The 26,830-nt window shown below is 27.0% G+C and overlaps 2 protein-coding genes across 4 annotated transcripts in view; one reads left to right on the forward strand and one right to left on the reverse strand.

The window, feature by feature from the left end:
* The window catches only part of LOC124424138 (TLD domain-containing protein 2), a 226,875-nt gene that overhangs the window by 185,055 nt on the left and 14,990 nt on the right, over positions 1-26,830 (reverse strand). The window lies entirely within an intron of this gene.
* Positions 1-26,830, forward strand: part of LOC124424154 (cilia- and flagella-associated protein 36) — a 118,017-nt gene that overhangs the window by 69,489 nt on the left and 21,698 nt on the right. The gene's annotated exons all lie outside the window — the stretch shown is intronic.

The following is a 26,830-nucleotide window of genomic DNA, read 5'->3' on the forward strand; positions in this document are numbered from 1 at the left end:
TTATAAATAAATACATTCGCATACGTACGTATATTTATTTTTTCATGTAAATATTTTACATATGGTAACTAAAATCGGGCCTTTTTTTTTTAGTAAATACAACACAGCTCGTAGGCAAATGAATTTTTAATAGGTTATATTCGAATTTTTCTAAAAAAAATGAAAATAATCCTCAAACGATATAAATTATATTTGTGTATATACAATATTAATATCTATACATATTTATGTGTTATATGACGACGTAAATGTGCTTTTCTGCGTGTGTTTTATGTGTCTTTATATTCGTACTTTCACTTTTCTTTATTAATTATTAAATATAAATATTTATAATGACACTGCGGGTAAATAATCGATTGTTTTTTTCTTTTTATGTAAAATATATCTATGTACATAAAGATCAATGACGTGGCAACGTAACGTGAAGTTATAAGAAAAAAAAGAAAAACAACAAAAATAAAACAACATAAAATTCACTTTACCAATAAAATAATCTCTATTAAAGAAACAAATAACACGAGGATATTAATATACGTCCACCTAGTTCTTCTTTATAAAGTTACGAAATTATTCTCTGACGTTTTAAGAATGGCCGTCGTAAATGTTGTTACCGTCCTCGTTGTTCCTATGATACTGAAAGTTTTGCCCGAATCTGCGAGAAATTATCAAATCTATCAATTTTCATTGGACAACCAATCGTAATGATCCATCGAAATTCTTGTCCAATCGGGTACGAGTTTTTTGAACATTTACAAATTACACTCTTAATTACTTTTATTTAAGGTTAAAAAAAAGTCAAAAAAATATATTTACATATTAAGATACGATATAAATTATATGCATATATATATATATATATATATATAAATTGTATGCGTATATACATATATATATATATGTACTATATTATATATTATATATATATATATACATACTTTATATAGGTATATATTCATACATATGTATGTGTGTTTATGGTAACATCAGTAATGCTTTTATTTAAAGTTAAGAAAACTTAAAAGAATGTTTGCATATTGAAACACCGTATAAATTTTGTATATATATTTTCATATAAAATATGTCTATACACACTCACAGATACACACAACCACACACACACACACACACACACACACACATATCTACATTGATGCTTTTATTTGATGTTAAGAAAATTTACATATTGAAACATGGTATAAATTATATGTACCTATCTTATGTATATATAACGATAATAGTAATCTCCAGTCAAGATGCTACACCGTTTATATAGAATCAAGTTGTCAGGGGAAAATTGATCGAATATGATCATCCTTGTCGGTGTCGTCATCGTCGGTATAAGACGACGTCTCTTTGACGACCATTCAACGATACTATCGATAATATTCATGTTATATTGTGTCTAACGGATTTTATACACCTTCGAAGAGAAATAATTTATATGAAACTTTTCATAATAATAATTCCTAGACAAATCTTTTTAATTTACCTCTATCTAAAATACAATTCAATCGTATAAATATATAGAATAAAATAAATATGTAAATCTTTTAAATTAGTAATCATTATAAAATATAATAATAATGATTATATCATGATATAATCATTATAAAATATAATAAAATCATTATAAAAAAAAAAATCATAAAATCATAGTAAGAGAAATGACGGATTAACAAATATTTGTATTTCATGAATGAAAAAAAGAAATAAAAAAACGAACAATATAAAAAAAAAATATTTATGCATCGACTGCCACATTGATCGACAAAGTTATCCATCAATTTGATTGTAATTGCGAGACTTTTTTATGTCGTTTTTATCCTACGCCACTTCTCTCTCTCTCTCTCTCTCTCCCTCTCTCTCTCCCTCTCTCTCTCCTCTCTCTCTCCCTCTCTCTCTCTCTCTCTCTTTCCACGGTAGAGTTCAAAAATTGTTTACAACTTTCTTAAGAAAAAAAATCATTATAAAGCAGAAAATTAAAAAAGAAATAACATTTCGTTTCTTTTTTTTATCTTTTTCTTCATAAAGAAGCAAAAAAATATTCATGTATCGATCGTCGCCATAACGAAGTGCAACATCACTTCAAATATTAATTTATTTGTAATTACACGAAACTCCTCTCGTTCGTTCGAGCAATATTCTAAACAAAAACCATCCCCCAACCTCAACATCCCATCTCCCGGCCGTCGCTTCGAATACTACGGGCGAAAATAATCTTTTTCTTTTTGCATCTCTTGTTATTTCGATCCCTGATGTTTTTAGTTTGACGAAAGCAATGGTGAGAAAAAGAAAACAAGAAAAACAAAAATAGAAGGAAAGAAAGAGAGAGAAAGAGAGAGAAACAGACAGAGAAAGAGATAAATAGAGAGAGAAAAATGTATGGGCTTATTGTCGAAGTCAAAAAATACGAGAAGGCGGGGCCTAACCCAAACGTGACATTGGTCGACGTTGAGTATCCGCCCACTAAGCTAGTGCGTGCTCATTGGTCGACGCGTATGATCTTCGATAACAAATCCATACATCAAAATAAAAAAAAAAACGAAGAGGAAAAAATGTTCCCTTTTTCTTTCTCTTTTTTTTCTTCTTTTTTTTTTACCTCCCAGAAGACCATTGTCCATTTTCGCGTTTTAACCCCGAAATCGTAAATCGTGGAAAAAAAGAAAAAAGGTAAAAAAAAAAGAACGAAAAGAGAAAAATGAAGAGAATAAAAAAGAAAAAAAATGGAGAGAACGATGTACACACGATAAATTAATGAGATTGGTTCGATCGTTGTTAAATAAAACATGAAGTGCAAAAATATACATGAATGACATTTCAATGATGCACGAGATGTATCTCGAAATAATACCGATATAAAAGATATCAGCAAAAATAGAATAAAATGTTAACGTAAACCCACGATAATTCACGAAAGCTTTCATATATGAAAGTGATTATATAAACGTGGATAGCATTATAAAGAGACAGAGAGAGAGAGAGAGAGAGAGAGAGAGAGAGAGAGAGAGAGGATTCAAATTCGTAAGCTGATTATTATACTTCGAGCATTAATAGAATACTAACCTAAAAACATAATAATCTCGCATTCCCATTTAACGATACTCTCTCTCCGCCTCTTCCTCTCTCTCTCTCCCCCTCTTCCTCTCTCTCTCTCCCTCTTCCTCTCTCTGTTTTTAAGATGACCTCAAATTCCATTAAAAACCTTATCACATTAATTTCCGTATGTATTTAGATATTAGTCAACAAAGAAATAGTATCACCTTCGAAGGGAAAATGATATTTCGAAGGATGATGAACGAAAAAAGGAAAGAGTGAAGGAAAAAAGAGAGAAAGAGATTGAATGAGAAAGGGAGAGAAAGAGAGAGAGAGAGAGAGAGAGAGAGAGAGATGATGATGATGATGATGATAGTGAAATTCGAACGACATGGTTCTTTGGTTAAGCGCGTATCAAGGTCGAGGTCGTTGTCAAGGTCAGGCTGTTCTTGTCGTTAATCCTGAGGCTCGAGACGAGTGGAGAACACACCACCGGCCTACGCCTCCACTTCTACCACCACTTCCTCCTTCTCCTCCTCCTCTTTCGTCTCTTTCTCCTCCTTCTCCTCTATGTCGAAAGCCTCCAGGTATTGATCGCTTTTCACCCACCAAACTCGACCAATCCCGGGCGATCTTGCATAGTAACCAACAACGCGCTCCATTGCCATTTCTTTCCGCGAACGCGATCGACCTAATACGACGACTCTTTAACCAGTCGATCATAATTCATCAATTTTTTATATCCTTCAAAAATTTCATAATTCTAACGCGATAGGTACATATGTACGTGTATATTTATTTATTTATTTATTTATTTATTTATTTATTTATTTATTTACTTCAGTAAGTATTTATATATTTACAATTGAAACGCAACGCAACCAATCATATATCTTAATAAGTTAACGCGATTATTGTTAAAAAAAGAACTTTAGATGGCGTTTATACACCAATATAGGAACACGAACTTTCGACGAATAAGATTTTATTCGAATTCAAAATGATCTGTAAAACTTTTCTTCTTATCGAGAAAAAGAAAGAGAGAGAGAGAGAGAGAGAGGAATAATTTCTGATTTTTGATTTTATTGTTTTTAATTATTAATTTCTCAATGAATAATTTCGTCTAAATGAGAGAAAGAGAAAGAAAGAGAGAATTTTAACCATCCATTCTTCAATTTCTTTCTTTTTTTTTTTTCAACGAGAAAACTTTCTTTTTATCGACCGAGTCGAACTTTAGTAAGTAAGTAAGCAAGTAAGTAACTATCTACCGATCGGTCAATAATAAAGTTCAATCGGTATTGTAGATCCTACCTGAAAGAAGATATTTGCAACGAGCATTTGCAACGATTTCTGATAGATATTTTCTTGTTGCTAAAATTCTAATAGATTATTTTATAAATAGAGAAAATACCGGGCACTGTGTTAATCTTTTTATTGAGAAAATTAAAAAAGTTATTATTTTTTATATTAGTTTAAAAATACGATTGTCACTAGTGATATCAGACCAATAATCACAGATCAATACTATCGATCAAAGGATAAAGATTATGACGCCTTATAGAATAATATCTATGTCGTAGCTATCAAAAATATTTATAATCGTTTGTTATGTCAATAAAAGTGTCGATACCCGTTTGATATTTCTATGAAAAAATATCAAAATGTATGAGTCTTTGTTTTTTTTTATCTTAAATTTTCATTCGTTAAAATTGTTCTTTATTTATAACTGTATCGATATATCAGCAAAAGTAACAAACAAATATCGATACTTTCATGAGGAAGTGATTCGATATAAGCAATTTTCGATTTGGTATCAATTTGCGAACTATCAGTATCGTAAATTGATACCAAGTAAGTACCTAAAATATCAATATTTATCGACACTTCTCATTGAGTAGTTTGGTATTGAATTGATCGAAGAACATCAATATTATCGTTATCGATCCGATTATTAACTATTACTGCGATATTCTTATTGAATCTTATAGAAAAAAATTTCTAAGAATTTTTTAGAAATTAATCATTTTACTTCCTTTTGACATAAATCAATAATTAGCATTTTGTGGCTCACAATACATTTGTTTGTAGATAATGATTATTATGTTAAAATATAAATACAATTTAAAAAAAAAAAACTGATAAATTGGAATCACTATATATTATTTTAAACCTATAATTATTACTGGTGTTACTAATGTTACGATCGAATAAATACTATCGATACCAGTCCGCAAATTATCGATATTATCAGTATCGATTCGATCGTTAACTTTTACTGTGATATTATCGCTGAATATTTTACGAGAAAAATTCTAAAAATCTCTTAGAAATCAATCATCTTGCCCGTTTTGTTTTAAGTTATCAGTTATCATTTCGTGGCTCATTAAAAATTGAACGAGATCCACAGATTAAGAAATGCACATCTACATATGTATCATCGGCAATTGTTACTACCACATACTCTTGGAATAGAGCGTGATGTAATTTTTTAATTGCCTCAATTAAAATGCATCACCCTCCGTGTAGGTTTATGTATATATATATATATATATAAGATAATGAGTTCCATTATTTCGGCAATTAAAAAGTCGCTTTTTTATTTTTGTTTTAAAAATTGCCAGTACGTGACTACGTCGCATTAACTTCTATTTTCGAGCATGGAGAGAATACATTGCTGGCACATGTTCGAGCCTTTTGTCGGACACCGGTGATTTTTCGATTGTTCTTTCAACAATATACTCATAAACTATGCTAAGAGAGAGAGAGAGAGAGAGAGAGAAAGAGAGAGAGAGAGAGAGAGAGAGAGAGAGAGAGAGATAATAGCTAGCTAACAAGCTTTTTAGAGTATAAATTAAGTAACATAGAGCGACAAACATATGTGGCTTCTATAAAATCCATTTGATAAGTAACCGAATAAATAAGTACCAACGGGTATATTACAACAACTTAATCGTCGAGTTCAAACGGCCAAGTAAATCCAAAAGAAAAGAACAACTTTTGTATTATCGAACTATTTAATCGTGGATTATAATAAAAGTTGTCTAACTCCGGTCAAGGCAATCGTCTTATTCTTCGTTGTTCGATCACTGATATAAAATTTTTAACAAATTTAAAAATATGTTTCGAATGAAAAAAAAAGGCAAAAGATACAAAGAAAAAAATGATCTACGAAAAAAAATGATCTAAAAAGTGGAACAGAACTCTGGAAGTTGTACGTAGTACAGTTATAATGATAACGAATATGAGACACGTTCACTTCGCATCAGACCTCCCCCATAGTATACCCATAAGAAAAGCCTGCAATACTGCGACTAATATCTAGGATTATTAAAACTAACGATAATGCGATTTGTCCACATGAAATTCACCAGTTCACATGGAAATGATTGTTTTGATGAGATCCCATTAATTGTTTGTTTTTTTTTTCCTTTTTTTTTCTTTTTTCACATCACGAAACATTTTGTAATTATCTACAAAAAAGCCGCACGTACGATACATTAAAGATGAATTTATCTTTGAATCAGTTTTGTTGTTAACTTCGTATCTATCAAATATATTCTATTATCGTTTAAATCAAACATTTAATAATTAAATTAATTATCAGATTTATTTAACTACTTTTTTACTTAGGATGTTCCTGATAAGAAACTCTATGCTATTTCTAATATGTGATAATTGTAAAAATCAAAAGAGAAGATAATTGACAAAGAAAATATTATAATTTCGAATTCAGATTGGATAACGATATAGAATTTTTATTTTGGTGGTAACTTTCATTTTAAGGACAATGACGGTGATAAATGATAGATAAAATGTTACAGAAAGGTCTTCAATTAATATTGGCTACAAATGCTACCATCTTTATATATCGAAATTGTCTTAAAAAGGCAAAAAAAAGACTACGAAATAAACAAATGATTTTTTAATTTCAAATGATAATATGAACTTTTAATTTTAATTTCAAGCAGAATCTCATATTAGGAACGATTAAAAAAAAATAAATAAATAAAAAAGAAAATAAAATATAAAAAAGAAAACATTAATTCTAAACTAATATTTCTATAGTTTCCTTATTTTCATAATAATTGATAATATATGCCCCCACCTTCAAAATCAACGACTCATATATATATATATATTAGGCGGACCGGAAAGTAATGTCGTTTCTGCGCATGTCGATATTTGATATATATATATATATATATATATATATATATATATATATATATATATATATATCATATAGGTCCCCCTAATATATATATATATCATTTTTTTATATATTTTATATATTTTTCTTAAGTATGTATAAATAAACGACGAGTATAGTAACATCAAAACTTTTAATGTTTTCCTCCCATCAATTCAAATACAAATTCTTAACAAATCTATATATACGTATGTACATATATATGTGAAAATACAGCAGCACGATCTCGAATAAGAATCAATTGAAATCAGAAAGAGAGAGAGAGAGAGAGAGAGAGAGAGAGAGAGAGAGAGAGAGAAACAGAGAGAAAGTTATTTCGGACTCAACGAAAACTATCGAAGAATATTAAGTTACAAGGGACGAGTAAATAGACGATGTAAGGTCTAAAGAAAATGAAAAAGGGAAACAACAAAGGGAGAAAGACGTTTGGAATCTATAATCATCAGGGAAAGCTTCGGTACATAGGGTAAAGTTATAAACGTGAATTGGCACCCGCAAACGTGAAGCAGTTAAAAAAAAAAGAAAAAAAAAAGAAAAAAAAAATGAAAAGAAAAAGGAAAAGAAAAAAAAGAATAAAAAGTTAAAAGGGAAAGTTTATCCGAAAAAAAGAATGAAGAGAAAGTGGGAGACCAATATAATTTCCATCAATCAGAAGTAGGACGACCTTGATAGGTACTAGCAAAAATGCCAATACAAGAAAAGTTTACCTATAAATGAATGGATATCCTTTACCTTTATATGTTTGCAAAATTGTTATTTTGTTATTTTTGATTTTATTATATATGTAACAAATACATTACTACAATGAAATTATTTAAAATTTTTAATTATTATAATAATGTCAATTTTTTATTTTATTTATTTATAATCAAGGATAAAAGATTCATTAATAGCCAATGATGTACGGAATCGAAAAACTTATTACTACTATTTAATCATTACTAATTTTACATAATTTTAGTGCTTCTCTCTACATATTTTTTTTAGCAATATTTAAATTAGGATATGTCTTAAATTAATAATTTACCTGAGCTATTATGGAGAATGTAGAATTGCATCGATTAATGCATTTTAAGAAGAGATATAACAAAACATATAATCTAATCAAAAGAAAAAAAAGAAAGAAAGTAGTGATTATTTCAAAATCTCTTCAAAAAATGACCTTTGAAAAAACAGAAAAAAAATCTTACAGCTGCATGATGCCCCTTCAAATAGTGTAACTTCTTCCCAAAAATTTTTTCCATAAAACCATACATAACGGAGATATTTAAGTATGTCAATTAAAATGCTCTACACTTTATATATAAGATGATATCAACAAAACGGATCCGATACTCAAAATGGTTTATAGTATTCATGGAGAGGAATAAAAAATATTTAATCAATGTAACGTAGTTCCAAAGGCAACCTTTTCCATTTGATTTTTGGAAAAATCATTCACACTTTTATACGTAAAATTTTACAATACAAAAATTTACAACATAAATTTATTCATTATTTAGAATTTGATATCATAAGAGCGAATCTTTTAGTAATACATTGAATATACATGAACACTTTATAGATACAAAAGTATTACTATAAAGAAGTTCACAATTGCAGATGTTCGATATATTCTTCCTTCCATTTTGATAAGAAGTTTACATCTGCGTAATCATAGATTGATATACATATATACATTTTCAAATATTTTATGTATTATTCCTTGTCACACGTATCATACAACGAAAATTTTCTATTTGTTATCATAAATACTGCACATTATTTATTATTGCAGATAAGTAGAACGAATATCCTCTCTCAAAAACAAAAGAAAGAAAAGAAAAAATAAACAAAAAAAATATCTAAAGAATTCAAATTAATGCATTACAAAAAGACTCACTTACGATAACGAACTCTGATAAATAATAAAAGATTTGACATTGAAACGATAGCTTTTATAGAATCTACGTTGATTAAAATTTTTTTATTCAAAGCCCTTTAAGTAACGGACACCTATTTTTTTTTTTTTATCAACCTGTATACAAAGTGTACCAAAACTATGCGACGGTAAAGGAATTCAGGAATTGATTCCTAATATAGAAAAGAAAGAAAAAAAAAAGGAAAATATTCTCTATCAACATGAGTTTCGAAAATGCTTGAAAACTTTTGAGTTATAAGATTTTCATATATATTTTTATACAATACCATTCGTCAAACACATAAACGAAATGCATTTGACCCGAATGCATTCATTCGACTGCATCATCTCGAACAAAAAGATAAACAGTAAAATGAATAAACGAAACGATAGACACATTTAATAAGAAAAACTTCAAAAAGAAAAGTTTGACAAATTTCAAGGATAGCAATTACTAAGGACTATTAAGGAAATTAATGAGACGAGACAAACTAAGTTCATATTCACGATAGGATATGAATACTTCGAATATTTCGTGTGAAAAAATAATTGAAGCAGATTATGATCATACTTGAAAGTCTAGTAACCTAGAAATTAAATATTTACGGGTTCATCTTTGATAAAATCTACTTTTCTTTCTTCTCTATATATTAGTAATCCATTCTTCTTAATATTTCATCGCGTAATTTGCTTACATCTTCGTATATAACAGTCGATCGATTCTATTAAAAAAAAAAAAAAAAGAACTACATTTTTAAAATTATAAATAATAATCTCGAAGGAATCTTCTATATGACTGACTAAATCTCACGTTCTTCGTAACAAATATTCAAATTTGATCTTCGTATGAATGAAAAAAAAAAAGAAAAGGAAAAAAAAGAAAAAAGAAAAAAGGAAGAAAAAAGAAAATGATAGAAAAATCGTCGTTCTTTCGATAATAGCGTCGCTTAGAATGCAATATTTTCTTTATAATATTATTTCTAATCAAAGTCGTAGTGAGTTCGAAAAAAAGATAAGGATCGATTTTACAACGGCCATTGTTAGCAGTTGAAAACATTTGAAATTTTCGTATTAATAATTGATCAAAGAATTCCAATTTGTTCTCTCTCTCTCTCTCTCTCTCTCTCTCTCTCTCTTACTCACTTTACAAGGAAACTCATTTCCTAGGTCGAGTTACGCAGGGAACAACGACGGACAACTACGAAGACGAAAACGAAAACGAAGGTAACTCGTCGTTTTTTCGATGAAGAAAAACGCGATGAAGAAAAAAAAAGGAAAAAAAAAGAAAAAAGTAAAGAAGAGAAAGAAAGTGTGAAAGAAAGGGAGAATAGTGAGAGTAGGGCTTAGAAAAACGAAAGGACTGACTACGCGAGTAGAATAGAAAGGAGAGAATATAATAGAGCGAGATAGTTGCTAAGAAGAGAAAGAAAAAGAAAAAAGAACGAGAGAGAGAGAGAAAGGGTGAGAACGAGTTGGGGGAGAGAAGGAAGGGTTTAGTGTATTGGGTAGAAAAGAAAAGAGCTACGTTGACGTCGATGTCGACGACCTTGAAGTCGTCGTTCGGCCAACCGAAAACGACCCTTTCTCGTCCTTTTTTCGCAAGTATTCGAATTGATTGGAAGAGAACGAACGTCACCGACTACGTACGATCGTACACGAAACTAGGCCAAAGTGTGATCGTCTCTCCCTTAGTAGAGTTCGTCCACCAATAGAATCACTTCGATTATTTCCTTTTCAGATAGTAGAAAAGAACATGTTAGGTAAAAGGTAGGTTATAGCACCTATGAAAAATCAAACCTTCATTTTGTATTTTATTACTCATTTTTTTTTTAATATTTTTCTATTATTATTATCTTTTTTATTATTATTTTTTTTTTATTTCTTATTTATCGTCATCATCATCATTCGAATACTCGTATTTAAATGACATTTGGTTGATCGAAAATTCAAATCTCACGAAAGTCTATATTTTATACACGTTTGTATTTATTTTGTCAGTATTTTAATCGATTAATTAATTATTCTTAAATATTTTGTATAACAAAATAAATAGTCAATATATATATATATATATATATATATATATATATATATATATATATATATATATACACACACACACACACACACACACACACACACACACACACACAAATATGTTGATCAAAATAAATAATTAATTGTCAAGTGAACGTAAAAATAGCGTCATTTATATTACGTAATGTAATATTTCATTATAAATATTAGCATTTATTTAAACTATACATCTAATGTTATAAAAATACTGAACGAATAATTAGCAGTCCTTCAAACCCCTGATGATGTAGTACTTTCTTTTTATCGATTCATTTTAAATGACATGACACGTATAGAATAGTTATACTATGAGATTATATCAAGTATCACAATCTTTAGGCATATCAAGGTTTTCGTTTTTTGTTTTAATAATAATAATAATAATAATAATAATAATAATAATATAATATTATAGACGAAATTTATTAATAAAATTTATCATAACTTTCTGTTTTTTTTTCTTTCTTTTTAATTATTATTTTTCTTTTGTATAATCTAAATTGTTCAATTGAAACCAATGCAAAATATTTTATTTTACAATATCATGCAATACACGAACTTGTTATTTCCTTTTTTTTCTTTTAACTCAAATTAGTCAATTTTTAATCGATTAATTTAATTCATTAACGGTAATAAGTGCAAACAAGGCTAAGTAGCCTACACACATATATACAAACACCACACACACATAGCACACATATATAAAATATGTAACGCAAGAGAGAAAGTTATTGGAGAAACGAAAGATAAGAGAGAAATAATGTTTCTCAAAGTCCGACATTACATTTTTTCTTCATTAATACTCAAATACCCGTAAACCCGATGGATTCTCACGTCAGGTCGACTTTGCAGTACTTGTAAAATATGGCTAAAGCTTTTGTAAAATATATGCCACTTCGTTCGCGTTTACCTTTTAGCTTCAAGAAAACGAATTCTTGAGAAAGATCAAGTTTGCTCAATGAAAACTAACAAAACGTCGTAAGACATAAATGTTTGTACGTTTGAAAAATGATAGTGATCAAATGTAAGTATCGTCAAAGTGATCTGACAAAAATGGCATCAGCACGATTGTCATCTTCTTTAAACTATATATCAACTATTTGAATCTCTACAATCCCAATTTTTTTCAGATCTCAAAATGAAAATATATTTCAAATAAAAGTTTATTTGTTTTTCCTCTTTTTCTTCTTCTTCTTTTTCTTTTTTTTTTATGTAAAGTATATTATCGCCGTTAAAAAAATGTTGGTACTTATTTAAAAATAAAAGGATGACGTTAAAATGATATTGAAAGCTTCCATTAAATAAAAACAGTAAATGCCGTAATATTTTCGTCCTTGAAATTAGATAACTCTAAAGTCCAAAGGATTTTTCTAAAAAATTCCGTACTTTAAGAGATAAAAATTTGTAACGCTATATTTTTTGAACAACCTGTATATATATATATATATATATATATATATATATATATATATATATATATATATATATATAGTATATATAGATAGATAAAAATTTGAAACGCTATATCTTTTGAACAATCTGTATATATATATGTATATATATATATAATATATGTATATATATATATATATATATATATATATATATATTAATTAATATGCATATGAATATATATGTAGGTATATATTTAAGTATGTGACTTCAAAATTACGCGACGTTATAATGAATTAATAGCAAATATGTGCGAAATAACAATATATCCAATTTTAACGATATAAGATTTATTAAATTCTTGAAATTAATTTATAGCACTGTATTATATATATTTCTTTTATTCAGTAATATTGTTTCATTAATTTTGAATTCTTTTATAGATTATAATTCCATAATGTTATATAATATAGTATAATATTATATACTACCATATAGAAATATACAGTAGTCCAAGAAATGTCGGCTCGAATATTTTTCTCGAAATTGGATAGAGTTCCCGAAAGTATCGTGACATTCGAAAATATCACGAAATTTCTAAAAATTTCGAGAGATTTTTCATGTTTCACGAGAACTTTAATCACATTTCGACACTAACTCTTACAACGCGTATTCAACAACATTCTTTGAAATAAAATATTATATCTATTATATATTACTTGTTACTGTATTCTTGCTTCATATATGTCTCCTATTTTTTAATAAAAAATGTTTAATATTATAAAATAAAGTTTCATATGTATATATATATGTTTTTTTATATTATATATATTAATGATATATATTATTTTATTATGTTATACTGTGAGATTCAAAAATATCTTTCTCTCTCTCTCTCTCTCTCTCTCTCTCTCTCTCTCTCTCTCTCTCTCTTTCTCTTTCTCTTTCTCTTTCTCTTTCTCTTTCTCTTTCTCTTTCTCTTTCTCTTTTCCTTTCTCAAAATTTTCAAAACTTTCGAAATCATAATCACATCCATCTAATGAAGCTAGTTCCAAAACGTCGTACGGGTTCTCGAAATTCTCAGAAATTCCAATATTCTCAAAGGAACCTAATTCAACCTGACCCGATCTATCCTGAGCATCGGATTCCCGATATTTCCAAATTCTCGAACACCATCACTACTATTACATACCAACATATTTTTGTTTAAAAATTAAAACAAAATATATATATCTCGTATTACACGATACTTAAACAACACGATTTCGGTATAACGAAATATTTGAAATTTTTAGATTTTTATCATATCTTCATTTTATCATATATTTTAATAAATGTGTTTATAATATTTTCACGTTATTATATATATATATATATATATATATATATATTCATATGCATATATATATATATATATATATATATATAATATATATATATATATATACACATGCTATGTCGGCGTTGTCATCGAAATCATTATAATCCGTTCGACAAGACAAATTCACGAAACATAAAGAAAATAATAAAAAATACTGATTGTGATGAAACTTAAAAAATTCAGTTTAAAAAAAAAAGAAGAAAAAAAATATTACAGAAAGATTTAATGATCTCTGAACGCTGTGCTTCAAACAAATACACGAACCAATTGGGTAATTGTTTAATTCGAAATTATCGATATTTATGCGATATAATGATAAACAAATTAGTATTACTGATTGATTTACTTAAAAATATTTTTAAAATATTTGAAATATAATTTTGTAGAAATTTGCATTTCTATAAAAAGGAATATACGCGTTATACGAAGATTAATCTGTGTAAAAATTGTTTTATAATAATTTATAAATTTACAAAAAAAAAACATAATAAAATAATAAAATAAAATAAAATAAAATTATAAACTTATGTCATGCATGTGCAAATATAAATAATATATATATGAATGTTTCTTAATTTGTCTTTTTGTTCTTTTTTCTAAGACGATTCCAAAAAATTTCGAGTTCTTTTCAACCAAGACGTTATCTTAATTAACCGCGAATTTCTAAGCCTTCTTGCAATCTACCTTAAAGCCTATCAGCAACTCATAACGACCGTACGTAAACATATCGTCATTGTTATAACAACGATTCTATATCACAACACGTGACACATATTGGATTACTCTGAAATCCTCTTACGAGGCAGACGACTTTCAAGGTTATACGAAGACCATTCCGTATTACGTTCACTTCTTCAAAAGGGTTGAATTCCTTTGAATCTCGATGGTAAAGAATTATCTTTCCGATGGAACAGATTTCTAAAGTCACGTTTCCAACGTTTCTATCAATACTGTATACATGATTTTCTTCTTTTCTTTTCGTATCTTTCTCTTTTTTCATTTATTTCATAATTCTCGAATATTCGAATACCCGGAAATTCAACAATCTTCTTTTAATAAAATCTCAAGTATATATATATATATATATATATATATATATATATATATATATATATACGAGTGTGTGTGTGTAATATTATTTTTACTAAAAAAAAAAAAAAAATAGAAAAAAAATGATTGAACGTGTATAATTAAATTAGTTAAATAATACATTTAATCTTAAAGCTTATAGAGATATACGTAGTATACAAATCACGATATATATCGTGTTTCATATCAAGAAAGAATATATTGATTAGCCGATTATAATTAATCGCAATTTAAATTTCAAACAAATTTTATATATATTTATTTTTTGAATATATTTCAATGCTCCTCTATACATATTTTAATACGATTACACGTAACTATTCGATTATTTAGATATACAAATAATATAAAACAAAAAAAGAACAAAAAAAAAACAAAAAGAAAATAATAAAATATCTATTGCGTTTACTGTTACAATTAATATTTCTCTTTTTTCTAATTCGTAATAAAATAACGATTTGAGATATTAAAATCGAGGATACGCAAAACAAATTTTATATTATTCATTTAAAACAATTAAAATGTATCTATATATTTTAATATGATTAATTACGCATAATTGAATAATATTATAAATATGTAGATGTATATATAAAAAAAAAAAAAAAACAAGAAAAAAGAATTATTTATATATATAATTCTTTTACACAGGATGAGGCAATAACTTTATTAGCCTTAAATATCCCATTTCTTTTTACAGATATGGGAAACTTTGTTTACAAAGTCGTACGATACGGAAGAGACCATAATATGGCAGTAATAAATTTTTCATAGATGGACAGGCTAAAGACAAATGAAGGTCAATTGTGTTTTCTTGAATGAAATCATACGTTTCGGATTACATTGATCGATGCAACTCAACATGAAAATGTATTAACTCACGTATATAATTAATTTAAGACATATTTTAATTTAAATATTGCTAAAAAAAAATGTAAAGAGAAGTACTAAAATTAAGTAAACTTAGTAATAAGTAAATAGTAATAATAAATTAAAAAAAAGTTTTTCGATTCCGTATATCATTGGCTATTAACGGATATCCTATTCTTTATTTTAAATAAACAAAATAAAAAATTTACATTATTATAATTATTAAAAATTCAAATGATTTTATTGTAGTAATGTATTTGTTACATATATATATATATATATATATATATATATATATATGTAATAAATATTTGTTACAATATATTATATATATTACAATATATTATATATATATATATATATATATATATATATATATATAATAAAATCAAAAATAACAAAATAAAAATTTTGCAAACATATATAATAAAATTAAAAATTACATATATAAATAAATCAAAAATAGTTGAAAAAAACGCTTGAAAACGGTTTATGTATCAAATCTCTATGATTTTTCGTTCCGAAGATATCGTCTTCAAAAGATTTTCATTCATAATTCGTATAAAACAGCTGTTCATAGTAATAGTAGTAATAGGTTCGCGTAAATTCTCGGAATTTATGTAGGTCAGTATGTCATCGAGCTAATTTGAATGAAATTATATACTCAGTGGGCCAATGTAAATGTATTCGACTTACATGAGAATATCTCCGGAACTAAATATCGTAGAGACATGATTCGAACGCCATTTTAAAGGGCGAAGTTTTCTTTATTTTTTCAATTTACTGTTAATAATTAATTAACAATTTGTTATAAATAATTTTTATAAACAAATTCTTACGGACCTGAACCGTCTTATTTTGCTAGAAAAAAAGAATACAGATTACGATTGATTTATAAAGTTGCATAAATTAATAAATAATTAATAAACATATTAATTTTTTTAGCATATTTTCCATTTAACTCAGAATATTTTCGTAAATAAATATCGTAGAGACTTGAAACGAATAAACTAAGTTCGCACAAAGTAAGCGTAGACGCTTATAAATGTCTTCTAAAATAATAATTTTTCGATATAAATAGATTAATACTATTTCTTAGACAATATCGAGCAACATCGGTCAATGCAATTAAGAACGTATGAATCCATTTAAAGAAACATAGTTGACCTTCAGGTGTCATTAACTTTTGTTAACTAAGTTTTGCCATTTCTTTAAGAAGTACGGAAATATTGAAGATGACCAAAGTTATTATCCCATCTATAGACATGCATATATATACACACACACACATACATACATACACACACATACATACATACACACACACATACATACATACATACATACACACACACGCACACACACACACACGTGCCAACTCTGTAATTTATTATATAATGTAATCTATTATATTAAATAATTTTGATTTCATTAATAACAATACGTTAAGATTTTAATAATGTGCTAAGTATATGCAAAACTACATAGAACTATATATTTTAAATGTATGTATATATGTATGTATAGATATACATTTAAAAAATTCTGCAAACGATCTATGCGACAGTCATTGGAACATACATACTTTGATTCAGTTTCGATTCACGTTCGACCTAAATCTAACAAAATAGCTTTGAGAAAATCTAAAATGCTATTTCGGTTGATAGTGGCCCATATTTGATACCTGAGCTGACCTCAAATTCTTCGGTTATGGCACGTGCGACGTTCGTTTCATTGGCCCGAAAAAAAAAAAAAGAAAAAACAGAAAGAAAGAACGAAAGAAAGAAAAGAAAGAAAAGGAAGAAAAAAGGAGGCAACAGTAGTTCGAGAAAAAAAGTGGGACACGTTAATGAATATCCTTATCAAACGATGTCCTCTCTCTCTCTCTCTCTCTCTCTCTCTCTCTCTCTCTCTTTGTCTCTGTCTATCTATCTATCTTGCTCACTCGCTCTTGTGTCCTGTATTATTATCATCTTCTTGTATCGATTGATACGATACGAATTGTAGTATCGACATAGGACGAGAAACGCAAATACTTAATAGACTGTATACGTGTGCCATATATATATAATTCATGTGTTATATGTATACATATATAGTACGCAGTTTGCAAATGAAACGACTGAAGATAAAATCAACATGGGATAAATTGATACATTTTGATTTCATGAAATAAAGATTTTCTGATTTATTTTTCATGTATTGTCTCACAAGTTTCCCTAACGATGACGCATAAAGTGAAGAAGCCATAGGTATATTTAAGCATATTGTTTTTATTAATTAATTAATTCAAAGAAAAATTGCAGAGATGAAAAACTGTAAAACATATTAACCTGTCCCCGATCTACCGTCCTACTTTTTGTTTAATTTGTCGAATCAAAAATTAAAAACAGAGAAAAAAAGAAAAAAGTAATTCAAAAAGCAAGATACCTTATTAAATTTGTATCAATTTTTGACATTCTCCTTCACAATATCACTAAAATGAGAACAACAATGATGGAGTTTTCAAGTACTTACGATATGGAACAACGATGTTTAATAAATTTCATATGTTATATGTATGTGTATATGTTTTTACATAGTTTGCAAATAAAACGATTTCGTAGGGAGATAAGTATTTATTTTGCTTTACTTTTTTTTTTTAATTTTTCGAATAAAAAATAAAAAGCGGACATTGTTATCAAACTCATCAATTTCGAATATTTTCCCTACGATATAATATATAGTTATGACTAAAGTGAATAAAAGGAATTGTACTATCAATGTAGAACGACATTAAAGTTCAACAGAGAAGTACTTTTTTATTTAATTTTACTAAGTATAAATGAATAAAAAAAGAAAAAAAAGATAATAATAAAGACAATTCATAAAGCAAACAAATATTCAATTAAAATCTCATTAAATTTATATCATTTTTGCCACGATATTACTTAAACCGAGTTTAATGTTACTATGAGATAAGCACATGTTTAAGTTACTTATCTTCCGATCGACTAACGATTTTAAAGAGACTTCGATATTCGAATATCGTCTAGATTACCAACTCTCGTTACTTATCAAACATATATCTAACTAAATATAAACTTATGAGAACGGATTCCTAATATACCAACAATATGTTTTCAAGACTTGAAAAGTGAAAATTTTCTTTGAAAATAATGTGAATATATTTGTTTAAAAAATGAATTTAAAGAAGAATTTTACGTATATTTTTTTCGTTACTTTTTCTTATAATCAAAGTTTATTTTATAATTATTTTGAGAAAGAAAAATTGTAAGAAAATATTTTTATGATAAATATCGAATTTAATGCGACTATAAAAAGTATTCGAAGAATATTCTTCAATTTTTGATATTTCAATTTTCATTCCAAAGATAATTCGCATTATACGATTGAATGATCTAACATGAGGAGTAATTCAAAATGAAAGATTCAAAATGAAAGATTCCAAGTAATGCTCACTTTCAAATAAAGCTACAATTTTAGAAATACTTCTCGATTCATCAGAATTAAACCTTTACTCGCGAGCTACCCTATTAGAGCGCTTAACCGGATATCGAGTTTGACGTCGAGCAATTAAAACTCCGTACATCCTTGATAAGACACTTCGCAGACAAGAACAGTCTTATATATATATATATATATATATATATATATATATATATATATATATATATATATATATATTATACCCTTACTTTCAAAAATCTTTGAAAATGACGTCATGATAATCTAACCTGTATTACATTGAAAAGCATTTTCAAGATAAGAGATATTTCGAATAATAATTTATAATATATTATCGTTGGAAATTTGTTATTATTTAAAAATTTATATTATTATTATTATGATTTTTATTATTATCATTATTATTATATTTTATATTTACTTTATTTATATAAATCATTTTTGTATATATTATATTAATTCATATCATTATTCTGAAAAATGTATATATATATATATATATATATAGTAAGAAATATATATACATACATCTACTTTTTAAATCTTAATTAATATTTTTCGTTACAAAAAATTAATTATTGATTTATATACTTTAATTAATGTTTACTGATTATAAAATACATTTATATTTTAAGTTTCACAATAATTTTTTCATGAAAAAAAGAAAATATGTAATTTAACCATATAAATATATACAAAGATGGTTAAATTACAAATCCGCTCGAGTAAAATAATATTACGAACAAATAAGACAACTTTGATTTACTTCTATTTATGTAATTAATATAATTAAATAGTTATTGGAAAATTCTGAATTTTATAAAAGGAAGTACAAAAAATATTAGAAAAGAAAGAAAAAAGAAAAAAAAAAGATAAGAACAACGAAACAAAAAGAAGAGCCAAATAAACAAAGAAAAAAAAAACGAATATTTGTAAAAAAAAATACATAAAAGTGTATAACCAGGCGAGAGAATATATAATCACATATATAGTCCAAAAATCATAATTAATCGCACTCGATAATAATAGATAAATAACGTTCTTCACGGACACTTGGAAAAAAAAAAGAAAAAAAGGATAATTTTTGCGAATGAAAAATAGATTCAATAATCCATTTACAATAATCCATGATAAATAGCTGGTAATCTAAGGGGAATTTTGTACTTTTCATTTTTGTTCGTGGAAACATCTGCATAAAATTAATCACGAGCCTAAGCGTCATCGGATATTGACAAATGATCTTCCGCATTGTCATTCGTTTATTTCCGAGCGAGAAGAAATATTTTAATCGTTTTGTTCTTGTCCTCCCACCTCTTTCCTTCCACAAACTCTCTCATCCCCAACTCCTACCGATGCTCCATTAACGAACAACGAACATTTTCCAAAATAGACCTTTCACCTTTTATCCTGGCTAAAAGGTATTACGGTTTTGTTAATCTTTTTTTTTTCCAAAGAGAAATTATAATTACGATGCTCGTCGAGATTGATTAAAGCTAATGATTTCTCTTTCTCTTTCTCTCTTTCTCTCTCTCTCTCTCTCTTTCTTTTTTTTTATTATTATTAATGATTTTCAGCGTAATCATGTGACCATAAAGATAAAATTTATGTAATGTAAAATTATTGAGAGTGAATATTACAAAAAGATTATTCTATTATATGAATTTTTCGAAATTTCGTCTTTTTTCTTTTTTTATTAATACCTACTCATCTGCAAGAAGACAGAAAGTTAATTAAATATTTAGAAAAAATATATAAATTCTAATGGATTTTTATCTAATACAGTATTAACATTATATACATGTTATACAATCGGAATAAAATATAAAATATCTATTCTAAAGGAATATTTATATTAAATAAATAATGTTATTCAAATATAGTAATATTATAAGTATTTTGTTATATAATATTATAATATTAATGTTATAACTTTAAATATAACATTTTTTACTGTAATAATTTTTTGTATTCATTAAATATCAATATAATATTAATATTGATATTAATATTGTATTATTATTACTACTATAATATTATTTTATATAAATTAAATAAAAAAGAAAAAAAAATGAATCGAAATATAAACGAAATTCTTGTTATGTAGTACGTTATCGTAGTTACGTTTTTTGTCTCTTCAAAACTTATCATGAATAATAAGACGCATAGATATTAACGTTAATAGAAGAAATACTTATTTAACTTTAAGAATATATCTACAATTGATTATTATATATTACTCTTACACACTCTCACTATTATTATTATATTTATATTATTATTTTATGATTATTATTATTATTATTATTATTATTAATATTATTTTTTTTTTATTAATATTTTTCCTGGGATAAAATTCCTTTCCCTTGGTAAAATATTTGTTACGATAGGAAAACATAACGTTGATATTTAAATAGGAAAAAAAAAGAACGACAAAAACAAAAAACGAAGAAAATACCGATGCAAGTATGCAAAGAGAAATACGATTTTGTCGAAAACTTTTTGTGAACATTGCCGTACATGCGTAAATCATGATGACGGGAAATTTTGGAAGGAGCGGGGTTGGAGGAGGGTTAATCCGCGCGTAAGCGTAACGACGTTAATCGCGATAATCGAGTAAACGAATCACCCCGAACGAGAGCACGAAAATTCGCGTCGTCGAACAATTTTAACGGATGCGAATAAAAATCCATTAACTCGAACACAATGGACGGATTTCGAAAGAAGACTTTATACGATCATCAATGGACTTTGATTTTTATTATTTTTGAAATCTCAATAGCTCATTAGAGCACGTTAAATCCTCAATATTATATTACTTTTAATAATTGAAAAAAAAGTCGATCATTTTATCGTTTTATTTAGACATATAAAAAAAAAACAAAGAAAAAAAAATTATATAAAAATATTTCAAAATAATTTGTAATTTATTCAACCCTCTCTATAACGATATGTTATGGCATTAAAGAAAAAAAAAAAAAGAAAACTATCTCTATAAATAAAAAAAAAATCTTTCCCTTATTACATAGACATGTAATCTCAAACTCGTTAGGACCAATCTCAAATGGCTTTAACTTCGTAAATTTGTTCTTTTTCCATTCTTTTTTCTTTTTTTCTTTGTTTTCAATGTGCAAGTAAAAGAGATTGAACGGGAAGAAGAAAATTGTTTCATAAAATTTTACGAGAACATATTTAAATGAAACGAATAATATCGTCGAATAAAAATATTATTTTTCTTTTCTTTAAATCAATTTTTATTTTCTTTCCTTTTCTTTTTTAACTACCTACGTTCAAACCCGCTTAAAAGGAGAATTCGATGGTAATGCCGTCGAGGAGTTTTGAAAAGTGAAAAGAAAGAAACAGATAGAAAGGCCAAAGGAAGCATATTGAGGGTTTAAGACATAGGCTGAGGGGTAAAGAGTCGGCTAAGATAGATAGAGTAGGTAGGTAAAAGGTAAGAGGAAAGAGGAAAAAGGAAAAGGAGACGAACGATCGTTTTAATTCGACGTTAATGCAAAGTGCTCGGGTCGAGGCTTGGGCTCGGGCTCGGGCACACGAAGGTGAAGGTTATTATCCCCAGCGTTGGCAGATATCCAACGGCTGAGAGCATTCGAAAAGAGAGAGAGAGAGAGAGAGAAAGAGAGAGAGCTTTCCCAACGCACTTAACCCGCAGTGGATTGAAAAGCGATAAAGCTTCTCTTCTCCTTTCTCCAGCTTCCTACTTTCCCTCTCTTTCACTCTCATCCTCACCCTCATCCTCAACATCCTCAATCTCTTCGACAGCATCAACCGGCTGTTTCCATCGGCATACAGGTCGTTCTTCTCTCTCGATTATAGATGTATATATGTATGTATTTCTCTCTCTCTCTCTCTCTCTCTCTCTCTCTCTCTCTCTCTCTCTCTCTCTCTCTTTTTTCTCTCTTTCATTCTCAACAACGAACGACGAGTTATCAAGGGGTTCCGTTTCTTCTCGATCTTTTCAAGATTGGTCTCATAATCTGTCAGTGATACGATAATTTGATTGAAATATACCTAATGGCTGACATTGACATCGATAAGAAATAATATCGGAATTTTTTCTGGTTTTTCTTTTTTGTATTATAAATGTATAAATAATACTTTATTCTTGTACTTCATTTTTTCTTTTTTATACATATAAAAATTTGAATAGCAGATGTATGCCGATAGTATAATACTAAATGTAACTACCAATGTAAGAATTTTTTTGTATTATATAAATATATAAATAATGTTATATTAGTAACATATAACGATAACATTTTTAATAATATATAACATTCATACATAATATCCGAATACTTAATTAATATCAGAATTATCTGTATTTTATTGCTACATAAACGATGCATTATTTTTCTTTCTTTTTTTTTTTTATGAAAATTTCAATATTATTATATTGAGTTGGTTAATTAATAATACCAGAATTATTTGTACTTTATAGCTACATAAATAACAATCGTACTTTCTAATGAAAATTTTTCAATAATATTTACCAATGGCATAATATATTGGATGAAATTCATGTAATGTTAGAATTTTTTATATTTTATAATTACATAAACAACGTTGATATTTTTTCATAAAAATTGAGATAGTATAATATTACGTTGATCATATATATATAATAACATAATTTTCATTATTTTTTACCGAGAATTCCGATGTAGTTATAGTATTTGGTAAATCAATAAGTATTGTCGACATTTTCAATATTTTATATGTAAATAAGTAATATTGGTATTATTTATTTTAAAATTTCAATAATACAAACGAATTATTATTATACTTTTAACTTTGGCATATCGAAATTCGAATAAATAATTTCGATTCAATCTGCATTAATTTTGAATAACAAGAAATTAATTATTTATTTTCAAAATGTTTATTCCAAAATATTTATAATTATTGTTAATCATTATATATATATATTATATACTATATAAACTTTCGTATTTTTTATTAATAATAAATATTAACTATTAATATCTCATTTTTTTCAATAATTAGGATATTTTTTCTCCTCTTTTATTTTTCTTTTTATTTTCTTTTTTTTTTCATTACTCTTTCGATCATATCATCGCATGAAGAATTGAATAACGATATTCGAAATATCTCCGACCAAGAAAATATTTAAACGTCGCCGTGGGAGCCGTTCGATCTCTCAATTCGTTGCAAATCGAATCGCCGCGTTATGGATTATTTTAGAATCGCGAACGGATGCAAATGGCTACGTAAATACCAGCTTTCCGAAATAAATCTCTACATACATACATGGCCGTTCTTTCGTTACGAAGCTGAACAAACGTAGGTTATACGGGTTTCAACTTTCAACATCCGGCGATAATAAGATAAAAGTTGGAACAAAAATATAACTAAACTTCTCGTGCGTACACGAACGTTTATTTTTCTGAAAGAGAATAGAAAGAAAAAAAAAAGTAAAAGAAAGAGAAAGAGAGAGAGAGTAAGAGAAAGAGAGTAAGAGAAAGAGAAAGAGAGAGAGAGAGAGAGAGAGAAAGAGAAGAAATTTTAACGAATCCGATACGAAAGTTCTTTTCGATATTTTTATTTCGATAACGTTTCAGCTGTATTGTTCGTGATTTTGTTTTCACAAAAAATAAAATAGAAAATCTGAATGGGTTATATCTATGGAAGATTATTAATAAAAGTCGTCGAGATAAAGATAAAAAGTACTGTGGAATAGAAAACAAAAACAAAATCAAAAACAAAAAGGTATAGTAAAAAAGGAAAATAAAAATATCATTGACAAGAACGTGCACCTATACACACGTGACGTGTGATATCGATTGATAAAATTCGAACGATTTCGTCTTCGGATTTCACTTTGATCAATTTGATTTCGAATTTCACACAAATCGAATCGAATCGAATCGTTTGTAATCGAATAAAAGTCAGCTTAACGTTGTAGATATCCAGCGAGGATTAAATTTATGTGAACACACTCTCTAGGAACAAATTTTTTTAAGAGCAACAACTATTCTTCTTGGTTGATTTAAGCTCGATCTAATTGAAATCGAATTTATATTTTCCTTTTCTATAATTCTCAAATACAAGGATATGACGCGAATTGGCAAATGTCGATGAGATTAAAAATCCGACGATTACTTTTGATTCCTTATATCGCTTATAAGTATTTATTCTTTTTCTTTACATTGGCTGAAGAGAGATGGAGGAAGAAAAAGAAAAAAATAAAAAAAAAAAAATAAACTATCGAACGGAATAATTACGGACGTTTGATTTATATCTTTTCTTATCTCATGCCGATCGACGTAAATCATTCTTTTTGATTGAGATTGTTTTTATCTCTTTTCTTTTTCTATATAAAATATTCATCGCGAATAAAAATTTTTTTGTTTTTATTTACAAGTTTACGATAGATAAATTATTATTAATTCCTACATAAATTATATAAATATATTAATCATTTTTACTATAATTCTATAATATTTTCTTAAATTTGATCTCGATGAACTTTGATTTAATCTTTTTTATTTTTTATCTTACGTATACGTATATGCACGTAAGTACACATAGAAATATAAAATATCGAAATACGTTAGTTATATACTTAAGTCTCCCCAACCGTATCTCTTTCAAAGCAATTTTTCAATAATATTATATTCTACTGATTCATTTTATTAATTGAAATGTCAGATCAGATATATATATATATATATATATATATATATATATAAAATTAAATAAATAGTATTGTCATTTCATGATGGAAAGTATTAATAAATCTATATATCTATTATCTATTATTGTATTATTATTATTAACATTTGAAAATTTTATGAAAAAATAATATTGTTATCCCACGATACAAACACTTTAATAAATCTACTTACTCATTTTTCTTTAGTTCATATATAATTATATATAATTGTATATCATTTTCAGATATGAATAAAATATGATCGTATGATATATATGTATATGATTTCTATCGATTTCACCTAACTCTTTCTTACATTATTATTTATATATTTACGTGTTCGTACGTGTACATGAAAGACATGTTCTTTTTAGACCATCGGCACGTTCGACTCACAATTTCATATCTTTGCGATAAAGAAATAAAGAAGAAAACAAACTCTATTTTCGAATAGTAAGTTTTTCAAAGTTACCGTTCAAAAAGATAGAACTCGTGACAATAACAATACATCTGATATAATAATTCGCAGGATCTAGGTATAAAACTTCTTCCTTCTCATATACATTTTTCTACGTGACAAAAATCCAACACTATGCAAACATAGTATAATTTATGCAACAACATTTTCTCTCTCTCTCTCTCTCTTTCTCTCTCTCTCTCTTTCTCTTTCTTTTCCTTTCTCTTTGTCTATCTTTATTTCTCATTCTTTCTCTCTTT

The sequence above is a fragment of the Vespa crabro genome, chromosome 5 (assembly GCF_910589235.1).
Source record: "Vespa crabro chromosome 5, iyVesCrab1.2, whole genome shotgun sequence".
Taxonomy (NCBI): domain Eukaryota; kingdom Metazoa; phylum Arthropoda; class Insecta; order Hymenoptera; family Vespidae; genus Vespa; species Vespa crabro.